Source organism: Maylandia zebra, linkage group LG17 (genome assembly GCF_041146795.1).
Source record: "Maylandia zebra isolate NMK-2024a linkage group LG17, Mzebra_GT3a, whole genome shotgun sequence".
NCBI classification, from domain to species: Eukaryota; Metazoa; Chordata; class Actinopteri; order Cichliformes; family Cichlidae; genus Maylandia; species Maylandia zebra.
Window position 1 is genome coordinate 22,927,444 of NC_135183.1, and position 13,049 is coordinate 22,940,492.

The window sequence follows — 13,049 nt, forward strand, 5'->3', positions numbered from 1 at the left end:
GTTGTTTTGGTCTGCATCTAATTGTGATTATAATATCCACATGTGCACAAAGGAACCACACCGACGGGAAAAACGATCCAGAGTTCGATTTATACTAAACGGCATAGGTGTGAAAACATCCTGAGAAGCAGGTGGATGGGAATGACAATAAAACTTTAATATTTTTACCTAAATATATATTATTAATTTTACAGTTTGTGCATTTATTTTATACACTACTGCAACACTGCTACTGCTACTAATGCACTTGTACCCTTTCATCACAGTGATACTTCAGTAGTTAATATTTTATCCTTTTAGAGCCATTGCCTTCTGTTTCAAATGTCTTGCACCATCTTTTCAACAATGAGAAAGGTGTGTACGCACAGCCGGAGCTGTGCGCCTCAGATGATCACATTAGGCATATCTGCTGTCAATGACATCACACAGGGCTGAGAGTAGAAAAAAAAAAGAAAACCAAGTGTTTAGAGCTGCGTGAAGCCTGAGCTTTTGGTAGAATAATCCCCTACACAGGCAAAGCTGAGATGATTTGGACGTGTGCAGAGGAGGCATAGTGGATGCTCTTCCTGTGAAAAAGACCTCAGAGAGGATTCATGGATGTAGTGAAGGAGGAGATGCAGAGGGCTGGTGTGACAGAGGAGGATCCTGGGATAGGATGAGATGGAAGTAGATGATCTGCTGTGTTAATCCTAGAGGGAGCAGCCATAAGGACCACAGAAGGAGACTACAGCTTCTTCAGACTACAGATTCTTTCCTTTTTTTATTTATAAAATATCACAAAGTAGAGAAAATGTTGCCCTTAATCTTATAAAGTGCATGAATGTACATATGCTTAGATATGAATATTTATATAAAGTTTTATTATCAGCGATGTGTAATATACATAAACCTTTTACTTTCTGTTTAATGTGTCGGTGACTCAGAACAAAACAGAGGTCCAACCTTTGCTCTCCAACCTTCAGGTAATCACACACACACACACACACACACACACACACACACACACACACACACACACACACACACACACACACACACACACACACACACACACACACACACACACACACACACACACACACACACACACACACACGTATTTAGGTCAGACTTAAGGTGGGGCTGAGGGCAAGTAAACAGTTTGCCTCAATAAAACGCAGCAGTAACTGAAGCCTGACTTCAAGTCCTAACAGGCTACTCTCTGCACCACCCACAGACGCACTGCGCTCGTGGCAGGCAGAACAGGACACGTCCAAGTTACATTAGCTCCACAGTATTTGAGAAATATGAAACATCCATAACATGTTATCACATTATACCATCTTCCTCACTTCATTTGTGATTGACTACAATCGCTCATTTCTCTTACAGCTTTTATATCAAACTTAATTCTGCTTTTTTGATTCAACAGCACTTTAATGGAGTGCTGTGCCATCCCCGTCTCAACCTCTTTTGAACGGAAAATCCATGCACTTGAAAGAAATCAGTGAGACTGTGATGAAGGGAATCAGTGGAAAGCATCCTCACCCACTTGTGGTAGCAGTGCAATTGATTTTTGAGTACACGTATCAGGATGAATGCAAGTGTGATGGATGGATGTGACATCTGATTGACACACTGAGAGAAGGGCAATGACTGAACAAAAACAAGCAATGACTGAAAGATTATTTGGCTTCTGTTTTGTTTTATATTCCCTCTAAAGCTAGTGCTTGCAGCTTATGGAAGATAATTTTCTTATGTAATCTAGATAAACATACGACAACAGTGGGTGTGACTCCTGACTGACCAGAGGTCTGACAGTAACAAAAAGATTTCTAAAGTTAACTTAGAAAGTTCACAGCTCTCTGAATACTTCTGCTGCGAGTTAAAGCAAGCTGGCTCCTAACAGAGCAGTTTCTCAGACTTGGGATGTCCATACAGTGCCACGGCCCTGCAATAGCCTCAAGAGACTAATTAAGAAATCACAGATGGGGGGGACAGAGCACAGAGGGCACATCTGAATGAGTCAGAGTGGCCGAGACGTCCTGCTCTCATCCTCTCCTTATTTATTCCCCTTTACGCTCTGCGCAAATTTAAACCATGATCAGCTGAGATGATCCCAAGGGAAAGGTTGCTGTAGATAGGCTTACCGCATGCAGTCAAACCTATTTAAGCAATGGAAAGCAGTTCTTCAGGGGTCATATGCTCAGGATAAACAACAATAAATACGACTAAGAGGACGGAGCAAGCCCATGAAGCCTAATGCTTTACTTTCATTTTCAATTTGCACATTAGAAACTGAGCAGTGAAGCCACAAGATTTTAGTCAACTAGCTAATAACACGCTGCTTTTCAGCTCTACTTCTCTAACAGTCTGTTTCAGTGTTTTAAAATCAGCCAATAGAAGCGCTACAACACCTTCACCTGCTGACACATCAGTATTTTAAACATACACGAATGCAGATTTTTATCTGATGTTACAGAATCAGGATTTCAGAGTTGAGTGCAAAGCGATGTGTTTATTTTGATACATTTATCTTCTAATCAGTCTTTGAGCTGTTTTTCTAGAAATTCTGTTGACATGCCAAAAGTCCGTGTTTAACCTCTAAACATCTGTGAGATCACAGCTGCCAGGGTTAGGTAAGTGAAAATACCTCCCTGACTCTCCCAGTTTCAGTCAACTGACCTGAAACAGTTTCAAGGTGAGAGTCAGCACATGTCACTGGGCCTGAAAGGACAGCGAAAACACAAGATCCAGATGAAACTTGAGTAGAGATCCACTCCAGGCTCTGTAAGTTAAAGTCAGAGCGCTCCCAGGATACTAGAGGGACACATAACGATTTTTTCCCCTTACTCCCGAATAATTAACTCCATAATTCAATCATTATAATACATCAAATATTTTCGAATCATTACACACAAACTCTAAGTTTACAATCAGCATTTATAAATTAAAATTATAATCAATGTATTGTGCCTTTCAAATTGATTTTGAATCATTGAACAATAAACAGGATGCTACAGATGGCGTGTGCATTGTCTTCGTTTCACATTTCCAACATTCCATTCCTCAGGCAAGGTGGGGTGACCTGCCGAGATAGCCTTTCTCACACTACCCTTAAATCCAGAGAGGTGATCTGGTGACTGTTACGAGATGTCGATAGGCAAAAGGTTAAGCATTCTCATAAACTCCAGACACAAAGCAGAGCCAAGTCTTAAAGGAATAAGCTTTGCTGATGTTGACACTGGATCATCACGTGCCTGATCACGGCACTAAAGCAAAGATTATCCTGTTGACAATCCGCCGAATTATCGAGGAGAATTCTAAAAACTCAAAAATCTCACCTGCTTGTAGCATTAGATGTCAGGCTGATCACCGTTAAAAATAAAGAATTCATGAATAAATTGTGAAAAATGTCACGCTGACTAAGCGACCGACCTCGCCCTCACCGCAGAAGCTGAACCACTCACATGTCTAAAAAACATGTTCCACTTTCTGTTCCGCTATGTGCTTTTAAACATTCAGGCCACATACTGCAAAAACCTTTTTGCCTCCACATGCTAAGAGGATGCTTCTACTTGTCTGCAGCCTGAGATGGATAAGAGCCCACGGCAGCCTTTCATAACACAATCTGTGCATTTTAGAGCATGAAGAAGAAAATGTCTCAGCAGAAGAGCACACATGGCTTACTCTAAAGTCACACTGGATAGTGGGACTCTTTTCAGCAATTTGGTGTTAAGTGTTTGATGCAATTACACTAATGCCTGTGCTAATGATATGTGATGATGATGTGCTATATTTAGGGAGGTTCACTTTACTTTATTTGCATTTCATTTGGATCATTTCCCACAATTCAAGGGAACATTAAGCCTCAGCTGGCAGTTCACTGTGGTTCAAGCTGTGATAAACTTCTGAGAGGTGATGATGTGTTCCCTCTGAGATGATGTAGTCCAACACTGATCTGCTAAAAAGCTAAGGAAATAAAGTGAATCAATAACTCACACCCGCAGATTGAAAATGAGAGTAACTGGATGGATTTTTGAGCTACAAATCAATAAACACTTGGCAACTTGTTTACTATCACGGGGGCTCGGCATTCGCTAATGATTCGGTAACACTACATTTATAGCAACAACCCACATAAGTAAATCTTCAGCTTAGAACAAAAAATGACCTACTGTATCTGAGAAAACTGGTTTATGGGTGAGTGGGAAAGCCTCAGCACAGCCTGATCCATGTATATGTTTGTATACAACCTGCTCTACCCATCCATATACAAGTTTGAGACTCAATGGGTGGAAAAAGAGGTGAAAAAAAAAAAACTTGTAATCCCCCCTCCTGTTCTCTCTCCTGTCCTCTTGTAATCTGAGATTTTAATCTGCTTTCCATAGTAAAGATTATCCAGCAGCTCCCGTTTAGACGGCGGCCTCACACGCTCCGCAGAAAACAGAGCGGGGTGAGGACACAGATGTGCAAGGCTATAATCCTGAGAAAAAGACAAAAATAGTTTCTTTTCTTTTTTTAAAAAAGGACAGATTTAAAGGGCGAGGAAGAGGAAGTGATGAAGACAGAAAGTGTCAGACGAGGAATCAGTGAGAAGGAGAGAGAAACCCTGAGGTCAGTGTTTGAACTCCACAGGTGGACCATCGGAATCAGATTAGAGCTTCAAAAGAGTGCTCACAAGTTAAGGTCAGAGTATATCATGCGGCCTTTATGGGAACATCGGCCCATTTTTAAATTTTAATCGCACTGCACCGAGTTAACCATAACAGGCTTGGTCAAATTCAGACCCTTCATGAATAAATCATATACATAGTGCACGGCTTGTCCTGCATGGAGACATTTTAGTAACACACTGTAATAAAAAATAAAACATTTAAACCAGTCTTCTTAACAGCTTTAATTTGATAGAGTCAGAAATAACAGAGTTATAGAAACCTTGTGCCTTAAATGTATGAGAATCAAACAAAAGACAAAGTATGAATTCAACCTTTCCATCATATTTTTATCCTTCTCAATAATAAGGCAGGAAAATATCCAGAAACTGCAAAAACATGGGTGAAAATGTATTCCATTTAAAGATCAGATTATAACCGATTATGGAGTTTTAAGGTTATTCATGTCCAGTAGATGAAAGGAAAAGGTAATGTTGGTAATAAATTGCCACACCGAGGATCCTCAGTCATTCTTTCTGAAGGCATCAGAGCAGCTAACACATTTCTAACATACTGAAAATCCAACCACCAAACTAAAACAGAAGCCAGGTGTTTTCTTCCAAGGCAAAAAGTTATGGACTATGGATTTAGCAGGGTCCGGGCTCGTAAGTCCGGTTCTTTCAGGCTTTCTGTTATGGTCAAGAAGCAAACATCTTATTTCGTTATTTTCCTCTCAAGCTTTCCTGTCCAGCAGGCCATCCACCACCTAGCTGAAAGGGCAAATTTCCTCCTTCACATATTGCAATTAAGTTGCACAATCACGGCATATCCCATCAACTACAGCTTTCCATCGAAATCCTCCTTCTGTTAAAAGCCACATTACAAAAAGAACAAGCCAGGCCAGTTTAAAACTGCACATGTGGGTTTGTAGATCCAGATGAACTCCTTAACTGTTCCTTTCCTCAGGCTTCCTCCTCCCAGTTTTCTCTGCAGGAGAATCTCCAAATCTCACATGAGTGACGTTTATATCACACTCATTAAAACTAGTTTGTCATCTTTGGTGCTTTGAAACTCTGTGGCATCTTTCCAGTTATTTTAAAAGGGCAAATAATAGAAAGACCAGGACCTCAAAGTTGCACCAAGTTCAATCAGTTTAATGTCAAAGTGCTCAAAGACTTTCTTAGTTTTAACTTAATGAGTAAATATGGGAATGTCAGTGTGCAGCAGACTAAAAAAGCCATTTATACTCTGACGCTCCTCGTTTCAGTCAGTGACGCACACACTGCCAGTTTGGCTGATTATTTTTTCATGACTCTCTACAGCTCACCTCAGACAGTGTATGTTAAGAACAGCTTAAAGTCTGCTTTAGCATCTAAAAACGAGAGAAAGAACAATGTTTTTGCACTGCAGCCAGACAGCAGCATCGCCACTAGCTGTGATGATGAAGTTCATCGTTAATGCCAACAAGAACAAGTGCTGCTGTGAGACGTCACTTAAATCTGTTAAGCTTTGTTGGGCCAAGTATAAATGCAAACCAAAGGGCGACTGGAGAAAGTCTTTATCTGGAAAATAATAGAAGCAAAACCCAGAAAAGAACAGGAAATCAATATCTTTATTTATTTATAACCCACTAGGGTTAAAAAAAAATGAATCCAGTGCTGAAGTACCAAAACCAACAGATGCTATCCCGGACTCTCATGTTAAAATGCCCGGCTTTAACTGTGAGAATAACCCATGAGTTTTGATCTCTATTGCTAATTTCACCCTTTAAGACGACTGTACAGGGGGTGATTTTTATCATAACTGATCCACTTAAATACTGATAATCCCTGAAGTTGGGGTGGTAGCCACTTCACTCTCTGGTAACAGAATACCAATGACAGTGATAATGATGATGATTCTATGAATTTCTTTCGTAGAGAAGTGGCATTCCCTTTCTTAACCTTTTAACACCCAACATATTGAATATTACTACCAATCTGAATGTTACTGGTTCGAACCCTGGCTCCTCTAATCTGCACAAAAGCCCTATATCAGTAACTGTCCATTTAAATTTTAGGTAACTGAGACTCATTATGAGGAGCTCATGGAGAGATGCAAACTCTACAAATTATTGTGTATTCAAATGCCAACCATATCAAGGAAAGAGTTCAGTTACAGTCCACTCATCCAAAGGCCGATGCTCCATTTCTGGATGCCTCATTAAGAATGCTCTTCTGCATTTTAAACTCACACGCAGCAAAGTCTCTAACATACTTAAAAGAGCCGAGTACACCAAGATGTTGGCAGCAGTTCAAACCAGAGCCGTGGTGATACAACTCATCCTGCATAGTAGCCTTCAAAGGTGTCCACACATTCTGAATGCGTTGGCACACAACAACATGCAAACACCCCCCGACCGTGAATTACATAAGAACTGGCAGGTGAGTGGGGCAGAGACTCCACGGAAATAACTATGACTTTATTTACACACTGCGGAGCGTGTTTCACCAAGGCAGCAGGTCACACTTTGTTTTCATTGTGGCTTGTTCCAAATGGAATCAGCATTTTAATGCTAAAAACAATAGCGTTTAAACTTATTCGTCTGAATCAACTATTCACTCAAACATCCATTTTTTAAAAAGAATATATTTTCAAGTTGATGTTGTTAAATAAATTTTGATGTGACCAGATTTCCTCAGTGCAGCATTTCAGAAGACTATAGCTTGCAGAATTATTAATCGTCACTTACTGGTTACCACAGAGAACAGGGCAGCCACACATCTTTACAACTTGCAAGACCACCTGAATTCTGATGTAAACCACCCCCCTGTGAGCGTTTCTATACTTCAGACCAATATCCTGTTCATTTCTTCATACAGACTAGGTACTTTCAAATCATTTGCGTACAGCTCAGCTTACTGACCATCACGTGACACAAGCAAATATAATAAAAACAAATGCCAGAGGCAGACTTTGAGGCCACTTATGTTGCAGAGCTAGGTTGGATTCTTTCAGCACGTTTGCAATAGAAATTGAGACACCTTACATAACAATCACAACAACACCAACATGAACAGATGTAGATCATGTCTTCAAATTGCTTGCACTGTCAGTCCAAAATGAAAAAAATAATGAAATTTGAATAATCTATAAGAAAAATAACCCATAAATCCATAAAACTGGAAGCTTTGCCTAAATAAATACTGATTTTTGCTCTTGTACATATGACAGTGTGGCAGAGTGCTGAACAACTACTCCACAACTTCTGAGCAGAAACCAGGCCACACAGGACCGACCACATTAATGCAAGACTACACCGAATAATTATTTTCATTATCAATGAATCTGCTGATTAATTGGTGACGTTCAACTCACCTCGGAACAGTAACAATTTTCTGCAAAAAAAGTAGTTATATTTCAAATGTAGATGGAGAGCTGAAATTGTTATTCAAAAATATCAGCAGATAAACATTTAATGTTCAAACATTTCTTTTGTCCAGACAACAACTCAAAAGCCCCAAAACAGTGAATGTGCAACAATATATAACAAAAACAATAGGAGAGAGGCCGGAATCAGCTAAAACGTAACAATCCAACAACAGCAATCATCACAATGTGCACAATTATTTCTTCACAGTAGAAACATATAGCTACACCATGTAGTGTTACATTACTGCAGGACTACAACGGGCACAAAGGCAAACAGCTACTTTGATTAATCTCTTAATAATCACACAATTGACCAGAACCCGTGAAGCTGCAAGTGTTCCTGACCACATGCAGTTTTTAGAAAATGGCACAGCTGTTGTAATTTTCCCTCTGTACACCAACACAGTGGGTTTTAAATCAAACAATCTAGAAGTGATTGAAGTGCCGACTGTCAGCTTTAATTTAAGAGGAGTGTTACGATAATAGTTTACAAATTACATTTGGGTTTTTTCAGAGTAACTGGAATCATTTTAAACATCAGGATCGTTTTTAACTGTTGCATGGAAATCATTTTAATTTTGACGTTTTATTGATAATTCAGGTATTTCAAAATAACAGGAACATTGTGGGGAAAGAAAAATCACCCTTTTTTTTACAGTGTAGGACCAGTGAACATGTACTCACTGTCCACATATTTATGGATCTCACTCTATTTCTGACTGAGCTATCACCACAACCCACTGTAATGAGGCAGGCAGCATGCTGTCCTCACTTGAAGAGATTGGAAACTAAAATGTTGGACAGGCTGAGCCAAATTTAAGTAGACAGCTAAATGCATGTTCTAACAGAGTGGAAAACCTGGCAGTGAATCGGCTTCATGTGATATGATTAATGAGGGAAAAGCCGTGTGCGTGTGTGTGAAACCAACACAGGACCTCTTTGATGGGTGCTGCATTTGTGTGTTAGCTAATCCACACCGTGTTACTCACACACCCGGCATCACTGCTGGTGTGTGTGTCTATTCACTGTCGGCTTAGCCCACTCGATCCCTAATCCAGCAGCACAGAGAGGGAGAGACGAAGGCAAGGAGATAGATCTGTGTACCTACATGTGAAAAGTCTTGATAATTTTCTCTCTTCTTATCAACTTTAAGCGCCATTTATTCATTCATACAGCAAAAAGACGGAAGCAGATTCCACCAGTTGCCCTGACAACAGACGCAACCGATTATAGCCGGCCTCGCACCTCGCCAGTGAAGCGAGTCAAAGGCGAAAACCATCATTCAGCTCTCATTCAGCAACACTCACCCCTCCCATTTTCTTCTCTCTCTCTCTCTCTCTCAATGGCCAAACAATGGCCTAGGCTCAGCACGGATCATCACTGCGATTTATGGTGCTAACGGGACACTTTGTGTGTCTGCTGGTCATAAAAGCAGGCTTTCAGAAAAAAGAAAAAAAAAAAAAAAAACCCCACAGGTCTCAGAGCTAGAGCAACAAAAATACAAGGTCTGGTCAGAGCTTTTGCATTAAATCAGGTGCTATGACCAGCAGGGAAAAATCCATAAACACTCAAGAACAACAACTCATACCCTCTATTGTCTATTTCAGAGAATAAGATTACATCTGTCACAGTAGTTGAAGCAGGAACAATCTTGCAGACAGAGAAAAAGTGGTGTTTATAGCACTTCTGCCAGCATATTACAACCTGTAGGATCACCTAAGCATGTGGGATAAACAAACGTTATAACATCTGCTGCCTTCCCTGGTAAAGGATGGAAATAAAATCCCTGTTGTCTATCTCTCTCTCTAGATACCCGCTGTGTATGCAGAGATGTACCTGGGCCAACACACCTCTGCTATTCCCTCAGTGCAATTAATGTTACAGCAGACCAAGAGACCACTGTGCTGAAACTGGAGAAGGAGCTAAATAACTTTGAGGACACCTGTGACTGCTACCAGATCAGACACGTCAGCGTGAAAGTATGAATAAAAGTAAAAGGAGGAAAACAAATTGCAGTGAGCGCTCAAAGCTACAGAGATGGCTCACATTTTTTATTATTAAAGCGGTGGCAACAGTCTGTCACACACTCAGGGAGTTCTTTTTATGGTTTAATAAAGAGAAACAAGTGAGAAGACAATAATAATGTATGGATTCAATCACTCAGGCTGGAGAACTTCAGGAGAATAAATATAAAAATATATATTTTGTTCCGTTATGTGTCAGCCAGCAGATATTGAGCTAAATCCCCAGAGATGGATCTAACGAATGCCACGCTCGTTACAGCTGACTGATTTATGGAATCTTTTTCTATTAATCAATTAAAAAAAAAAAAAAAATGCGGAAGGCTGCTGCTACAGGTTGGTGTAGAATCAGCAGTAATGTGGCTACTGGACCAGACAGTTGAGGTGAAAGCATTCGATTTAAAGGTTCATCTACATTCCAGCCCTCTCCTACGGTCATGAGCTGTGGGCAGTGACCGAAAGAATGAGATTGCTTGGCTCTGTGATAAGGTGAAGAGTTTAGTCATCCACAGGGAGCTTGGACTGGAGCCATTGCTCCCTAGCATCAGAATAAATCAGCTGAGGTGCTTCGGCCATCTGATTAGGATGCCCCCAGAGAGACTTCCTTTGGAGGTTTCTGAGGCACATCCACCTGGGAGAAGACCCCAGAGCAGACCCAGAACTGGGACAAGGGTTAATATATCTTACTCAGGAAGAACTGGGAAAATTAATATCCTGCTTATGCTGATTTAACCATGATCCCACTGCGATAAGTGGAAGATGAATAGATGTAGTCCTAAAGCCAAAGATAGTATAGCAAAGTAAAAAAAAGAAAATGCTTGCTAGGTGTCTGTGATAAATGACGCAACCATTAGCTGATTAATTGGTTAGTTGGTCCCTGGAGAATACATTTTGATTAAACTGATTAAATAAAAGTTACTTTTTTATTAAAATTGCCCATTTCAGTCACTAAATAATCATAATTTCATCATTTCTTCAACTATTAGAAAATATGATTGACTTATTGTATTCTATAAACCATTTCCTGCTATCTTTTTTTAGGTCAAACCAACAAATTATAGGCTACAATGGTAAATATTAAACGTAAACATTGGTTGCTCCCTTGACCTGATTTCTGTCCATCAGATTTAAGACTTAAAAAATAAAAACTGTACTCCAAGGAATATGTACAAGTCTTGAGAATGACTGGAAACATTTAAATGAAGAAAAAACTGCGTGTTAAAAAGGATATATTTATCATTAAATCTGGCGTAAACTATCTTTTCTTTGGTGTGCAGTCATCCAGCACTCAAGGGAAAGGTCTACGCATGACGCATTTCCAAACCAAAATAAACCAAATGCATGAACAAACTTGATTTAACTGTTGGCAGACCTGTCATATTTTTAGCAATAGTAAATAAATACCTGCTGTGCCTGTGCCAAAAAATGTGGAGTTAAACCTTGAGGAAGACAATCCCCTTCTCTTTGCAGACACGAGAAAAAGAAGACTTGTAAACAAACGCTGCCTACAGGGAATACTGTCAGGAGCTCGGAGAAGGAAACACACCTTATCCCCTTCCTCTGGATCAAAGACACAAACGTCCAACATGAAGAGGAAGAAATATCTCCCTTTGAAAGTGATCTTGTGAGCAAAAGCTACTTGATGCAATAATCATAAACCTCTGTGCTTTTTCTTCTTGCTGTATTACAGTTAGACGTTAAACTGTGAAAAGATAAATCCAAAAATTTAAGTCAAGTGACCAAAGAATAAAGAAATATTTAAATCTAAAAACAAAAAGTCGAAAAGACAAAATTATCTGTGCAAATACTAGTGACGCAGGCGAAGAAGGAAAGGTGTTATTGAGGGAAATTGTGCAAGCTTCAGTGTTCAGACACTATACTCTTCAGCTACTAAGTGGAAAAATGTGCTTGAGGAAAGTGAATGAATATAACCTGTTAAGGAGCCTTAGGGAAAGGCTGTAAACTATGTCTGCGCCAGGCTGGATGTGAGGCATCGCTGGAAAGATCCTCAGTCGACCACAAGTATCCCCCGAGTGTTGTCAAATATAGGATAACAAGCGAGGATGTGGCGGCTTGCCTCCGGTCGCTGAACAGCTCACGAAAGGTGTCATGGGCTGAAAAATGCCTCGGTGTACCGGTGTACCACAGAGACGAGCTCCACAGTTGTGTATATGGGTGTCAGCTGGCCCCCAAATAAGAAAAAAAAATGGTGTTACCATTTTTTAGCTCTTTAACCAATCAAATTAAACCAAACTGAATAAGAAAACAGTGTCGCCTCTACACCTGTGAAAGTCATGGCTGTATAAAAGGCGAAGAAACTCATTTTATGTTAACAAGTGGCAACTTTGTGAGGCCGAAAAACAAAGCAAGGCAATCACCAAACACTCCGATTTTACAATGTTTAACTTTAGAGCAGGACAAAACATGTTTACAGCCCTCTACAAAAAAAATTTGCTTTGACCTGTTTGCATTGAGCCCTCCTTCATAACTACTCTACTGTGAGTGAATTTTTTTAATCCATTCTCATCCATTTGGATACTAGCAAGGTTGTATCAGCAGAGCAAGCCATAGCCAACCAGCATCTGCAGGAGAGTGATCTCACAAAAAACTCTTCTGTGAGGTACAAGTCACCAAGAAGTCTGAGCGTCAGTTTTGGTGAGTACTCAGTCATCTTGTTAGACTGTCTACCAAAAATACTCACTACACAAATTCTACTCACACTACATTTAAATTAAACCCATCTGCCACATTCTAGCAGACCTGCAAGGTGTATTTACTTTCTGCACAGACAACAAGACCAGTTAAATGCTCGGCAAATGATCTTGCTCTCTTAGCTGCTGTTCAGTCGAGCTTTTTCAATGTGTATGGAAATCATTTGGCAAAGTTGGAAAAATATTTATAAATCTGATCTTCCCAAATCCTAACTCATAAGCAAAGCATCTTAAAACAAACCCTTCTTTCAGACTGTGCTAAACCCAAACAC

At 40.0% G+C, this 13,049-nt stretch overlaps 1 protein-coding gene across 3 annotated transcripts in view; it reads right to left on the reverse strand.

Annotated features, from left to right (window-relative positions):
- The window catches only part of tmcc3 (transmembrane and coiled-coil domain family 3), an 86,808-nt gene that overhangs the window by 19,520 nt on the left and 54,239 nt on the right, over positions 1-13,049 (reverse strand). The window lies entirely within an intron of this gene.